Genomic DNA, 6,249 nt, shown 5'->3' with positions numbered 1-6,249 from the left:
ATCAAAGTCAGGGGGCTCCTGGGGAATCTGCATACACATTATTTTATCATTTCTCATTGTCAATGGTACATTTTCTATTTATGGCTTTTAGCATGATTCTGTATGGGGTCCACTAATATTTGGTTTGTGAGCCAGCATTAAAAGTAACGTATTGGCATAAATATATGCAAGCCACTTATTATCTTAATGGGACTGCAATTGAGCGAATCCTTGATGGAGAAGGACCATGGGGTACTTGTAGCAATGCAAGTCATCAGCTGCAAGGGCAAACAGGGTTTGGAGCTGTATGTAAAGGGGGATATATTAACTAGAGGTTACTTCTTCCCCTTTACACATCACCAGTAAGGCCCCATTTAGAATATGTAGTGCAGTTTTAGCCTCCAGTGCTCAGACTGTATATTAGTAAATTAGAGTGAGTCCAAAGATGGCAACTCAGCTGGTTAAGGGTATAAAAACTCCCATTTATGAAGAAAGGCTGGCTAAGATTTTGCTTCCTATGGATAAGAGGCACTTAAAGAAATATATGATAACTGTGGATAAATACTGTATATAAGGGGAACACATAATATTACAATATGATCTTTCAGCAGACACAAGAGCATCATTTTATTATATTATCATAATATTTGAATAATGTTTTTATTCACAGTGAGAGCTACAAAGTTGTGGAACTCTCTCTCTAAAGTGGTTGTAAGGTCAGATGCATTATATTGCTTCAAGAAGGGGGTTGAATGGCTTTTTAGCAAATGTGAATGTACAGGGTTACTGACATTAGCATTTTAAGGAGATCATATTTTATAGACTGAACATATTGTACCAGCCTAAAGTTTCAGCTTCTCGATAGCAGCAATGATCCAGGAAGTCAAACTTGTCACAAGGGGTCAACATCTTGGAAAGTGTCTGTGACACTCACATGCTCAGTGGGTTCTGAGCAGCTGTTTAGAAGCTAAGCTTAGGGGTTGTCACAAATTATCAAGCAGAAAATGAAGTTGGCCTGTAATATAAGATGATGCTACAGGGCTGATTATTAAATTCTGATGTTAATTGCACTGGTTTCTGTGCTGCCATGTAGTAATTATCTGTATTAATTACTAATCATCCTTGTTTAGTGATATTTATATTATATATATATACAGCATATTGTGCGTAACTTAGCAGTAAGTGACAGCAGCACAGAGTATATGCAGTAATTCAGAGGAGAAGAAGATGGGGAGCTACTGGGGCATCTTTGGAGACAAAGATCTTTTCTACTAAAGGGCTGTGGTTGCCTTGGGCTGGTACAAAAGCCCAAAACATAATGTACAACATTTCTAGCTACTTAATCTTTAGTTCTCCTTTAACACAAAGCCGATACAGGGACTGGTCTGATTTTCTTCTTGAATTAAGGAAAACATTCCTCTCCACCCTGAGGCAAACTGAAAAGGCTTCAGATGGGGTTTATCGGGGTGAACTAGCTGTTATGCAAGTTTAATTTAGACTAAGGTTAAACTCAATGGGTGTATGAATTTTTGAACCTAAATTACTATGTTGCTATGTTACTACATTGGATAACCACTTCTGTCAGGACCATGGAGAGCAAACAGGGCTTGGTTAGAAAAAATGTCATCAGCATCTCAAGTAAGGTAACAAGTTCATGTACAAAACTGGGGACTGGAAACTGGAACGCATTTATCAACATTTAAATGCAATCAGGCAGACCAATAGTTTTCATTTATTTGAGGTGCGCCTCTTATAACTCCTATGTTCATGAGTTGTGGTTTGTGCTAGTTTTATTTTTTATATAGAATATGTAGAACAGAGAAGTGTACAACATATACAGTATTAATCTTTTTTTTTACCAAGAGTTGTTACATTGCAAAGCTGATTTAATAATTAACCATTTTATAGTGTAAACGTCCAATATCTTCAAAGCATATGCTGAATAAAAATGATTAACTAATCATATAAGTTAACAGCACTTATGCATGAATCAGTGCAGGAAGGGCACTTCCAGAGGACAGTTTTTAGATGCAAAATATTATCTTTCTATGTATTGTTATTAAAGGTATTCCCCTACTGACCCCTCTTCTTTAGTCAGTAAATAACAATGCAAGCTTCAGGCAAACTGCTTCTCTTCTCTGTTATTTTTCTATTTTTAAACATGTATTTGTCCTTTATACTGAATTATTTAGATTGCTGAAAGCAGAAAAGGGGACCATTTCTTATAAAAGATATACAGCTGTCATTAACGGATCACTTTAATTAGCAACATTTCTTTATTTTTTAGTATATGCTTGTTTTTCAAAAACATTGAACATTAAGAAAACAATAAACAATACTATTACAATCTCGTGTCTCTGCATTTGATTTACATTTTGTCATAGACTTGCTCCCTTACATAGAGGTCAACCGTACATATAAAGTAGTTGCTTGCAACTGGGGTACTTTATTCATTCACCGTGTCATTCCTAAGTTGAGTGCTAGGGCCCGACTCCAGGGGCGTAACTATAGAGGAAGCAGACCCTGCGCCTGCAGGGGGGCCCAGGAGGTATAGGGGGCCCACAAAGCCCTAATTCATATACAGTTTCATTAAATATTGGTAAAACAAGTCAACTGCTAAAAATTTTGGGGGCCTGAAAAATAATTTGCTGTGGGGCCCAGTAATATCTAGTTACGCCACTGCCCGACTCCCACCAGGGATTCCATATCTTATCAAATTTACTGGCTGTACATTTGGGGATACGGGTTAGGGTGTTGTGCAGGTGGTATAGGAATTTGGGGAGGTTTACCATCGTAATGAGATTTATTCTTCCCCACAATGTGAGGGGGAGGTTCACCCAAATTTGACGGTCTGATTCAAGCTTTGATATTGCTTCTGCTTGTTCTACTCTTTCTCTAGCTTGGCAGCAGGCTTGCTGTATTGCTCTGGACAGGACCCCCTGCATTAGCTGATAGCTAAGAAACTATACTGATCCAATGCAATGTACAGATACATCTAATTATTAAAGAGGAGCAGAGAGATATGCTCTTTTTATTCTTATTATGTACCTTTTGTAGGTCCAGCCTTTAATCAGCCTTTTGATCTGTAACCTTGTTCATTCAAACACTACACTTTTGTAGTTCAGTACCTACTTTAGGTCTGGAAACTTGTCATACTACGTTACTAGTTAATAAATCATATCTTTTGTTGGATGGAAGAAACAGTGTAAAATTGCACTCATTTTCTGGTATTGGAAACAGGGATAATTATGTGGTTGGAAACTGGGATCTACTATTGCAGAAACAAACATAACTACTACTCTCACTACTCTTCTTAAGGGTGAGGATTTTTTGAAGCAGAAATTATAAAGGTGAAGGTCAGGGTTAGAAGTTCACAACGTACTGCCTCAGATCCAGTGATGGAGTAATGAACTCATAGCTCAAGTGAAAGTGCACCTTACTTTATACATTACCAGAAAGCTTTCCTGTAGACTAATTTTTTTAAAAAAATAAAAATAAATGAAATTTTAAAATGATTTCCTTTTCTCTGTATTAATTAAACATAAACTTTATCTGGGGCTAAGTTGCAGTGTACAGGTATAGGATCCGTTATCTGGAAATCCATTATCCAAAAAGTTCTGAATTACAGAAAGGCTGTCTCCCATAGACTCCATTTTATCCAAATAATCAAAATTTTTGAATTTTTTTTTCCTTTTTCCTTTTTCTCTGTAATAATACAACAGTACCTTGTAATTGATCCAAGCTAAAATGTAATTAATCCTTATTCAAGCCAAAACCAGCCTATTGGGTTTATTTAATGTTTACATGATTTTCTACTTGACTTAAAGGAGAAACAAACCCTTTATAAAAAAAACCCTACCCTACATAGACCCCCCCTCCCTCCTCCCCACAGCCTAGCTGCCCCCCAGGTAAATGCCCCTAACTCTTTACTTACCCTTCCATACAGATTCTGTACAGCAGAGTTCACAGGCACTATAATTAGGTTAATTTTAAATGTAATATGTTGTAATTGTCTGAAATTTTAAATGTGCACCAACACCAATAAATTAAATATTCAAATTACATATGGAGGATTGTGCAACCATATCCCATGCACATATAGTACATTCAGTACAGGGACTTGCATAAGTAAGTTTGTTGACTATAAGATCTTCCCATAATTGACCTGACAGTACAAGCCATCTTCAGGGCTGAAACTGAGCACCCCACTGACTGATGCAATGTGCACACAGCATAGTCAGATAGGTGGAAACCCTTCTCTCCTCTTTCATTTGTGCCTCCTTGACATGAACAGCTCTAGGGAAAATTCCTTCAAGGATGAAGACTCAGATGATCTGTCAGTTATTCAAAGTGACACACAGAATATGCTCACAACAAGAATGCAACTTCCATGTTTGACCTGGAGCTTTAATAGTAGCACTTGGGTTTATAGGCTGAGGTCAGCAACTGTAAAAGTAACTTTATTTATTTTTATATATTTATTGTATATATATATATATATATATATATATATATATATATATATATATATATATATATATATATATATATATATATATATATATAATTCAATATTAAATCATTCAACATCCAATCTCCTCATATTTAACAATGGTTAAATTATTATGCAAGCACATTCTAACACACCAATGGACCCTTTAAGATGTTATTTACATTTAGGGCCAGATTTATCAAGGGACGAATGTCAATTCAATTCGAATGTGGACTATTCCTTAGTCGAAGTACACTAAAATTACCTCGAAATTAGAATCTAAAAATTCCTGCTGATCTGTCTGACTATTTTAGTTAGCTGGCTGACTACTGTAACTTTGTATCAACAGCCATCTGTCCTTAGACTGCATCCTCCAAACCCCACAATTCCCTGCACATGTGATTTCAATAAGGAAAGGAAAATCACAGTGCAATGCATTGTGGGTTATGTAGTTCCTGCATGATGTCTGTAAGCTGTGGAGTAGTTGTTACAATTTGTAACATCAGTGTTTAGTCCACTTCACTGCCAGGATTTCAAATGATGCAGAAAGAGAAGAACTGTTAAAGAGCTGGATTTCAGCATAGAAAATGGCTTTGAAGAAACAGGTACGGTAACTGTGATGGATATATTAGCGGTTTCTGTGTTATGTGGTCTCTTTATCAAATTTTGGTTTGGAAGCTGGAGTTCCCCTTTACATTTTGCTCCTGATTGGACTGACTCAATGACATTTGGATTCTGTAGAAGAATGTTGAAGACCTTGCTTATTCCACTTCTTCAATTACTGAGCCCTTATATCTGAGTGGCTGTTTCTTTAGTACATCATGGTAGGGGGGCGGAGGGGGCCCTGAACAGTAGTCCCGATATAGATCCCATAACTGAACTGTTCTTTCTACAGGGTGGCTTATTGTGATATTTTGCAATTGGCCCCATTTACCTTAAGACACGTTTTATGCTTTGTTGCGGGCAAATTAATATATGCAATAAAAGTTATTGTATGTGGGTAATTTGCTATGGGGTAATGCAAGTGCTAACATGCTAAAGGACCCAGCATATGGCCCTTAGATCACCATTACAGTAAGCACTTGCACAAAGTGCATACTGCACTGTGCTAAGAGGGCATTGCTCAGTGTTGCAGGGGAGTATTTTACATAGTTCCTAGCAGTGGTAAATACAGGACTTTAGTTGTACTTTTGTTTAACCTGGTGGTCCTTCCCTATGCAAGATGAATGCACAAAGAAATGGCATGTAAGGGGATGCCCAAGTCCTTCCCACATGCTGCTGCTACCATAGCTGGGTAGAATTTTGTGCTAAATATTGGATACATAAAAAAATTATGTCTGTTAAGAAAGAAGGGTATAGCTTGCATTATAGGCAAAAGCCATGTGTTACTCCTTGCGTCCTTTGTAAATAGTCTCTTTTAAGTCTGAAACAAGTCCAATAAAGCATGGATTTTTTATTATTCACACAAAATCTCAAATGTATGTGTCATTCATATGTTGTTATTTAATATTATATTTATGCCCATGGTTTTTTTTTTTCAAACAGAAATAAGCCTTTAGCTTAGAATATAACAGTTAAAAAACAGCTACATATATTATTGCTGCAATAAAAGTTATTCTGCAGTATAGAAGATGCATTGGGCCTGTGTGTCTGTCCTGCAGTCTGTCCTCCAGTACTTCTAATATCATAGCTTTATAGTCTTTTAGTGTATTTGGGGATGTGTAGGTGGAGAGTCCCTCTTGTAGTGAACCCTCCTCCTCTTTTTCTCTTGTCACCAG

This window comes from Xenopus laevis, chromosome 1S (genome assembly GCF_017654675.1).
Source record: "Xenopus laevis strain J_2021 chromosome 1S, Xenopus_laevis_v10.1, whole genome shotgun sequence".
Classification (NCBI taxonomy): Eukaryota; Metazoa; Chordata; class Amphibia; order Anura; family Pipidae; genus Xenopus; species Xenopus laevis.
This window is presented reverse-complemented; position numbering follows the sequence as displayed.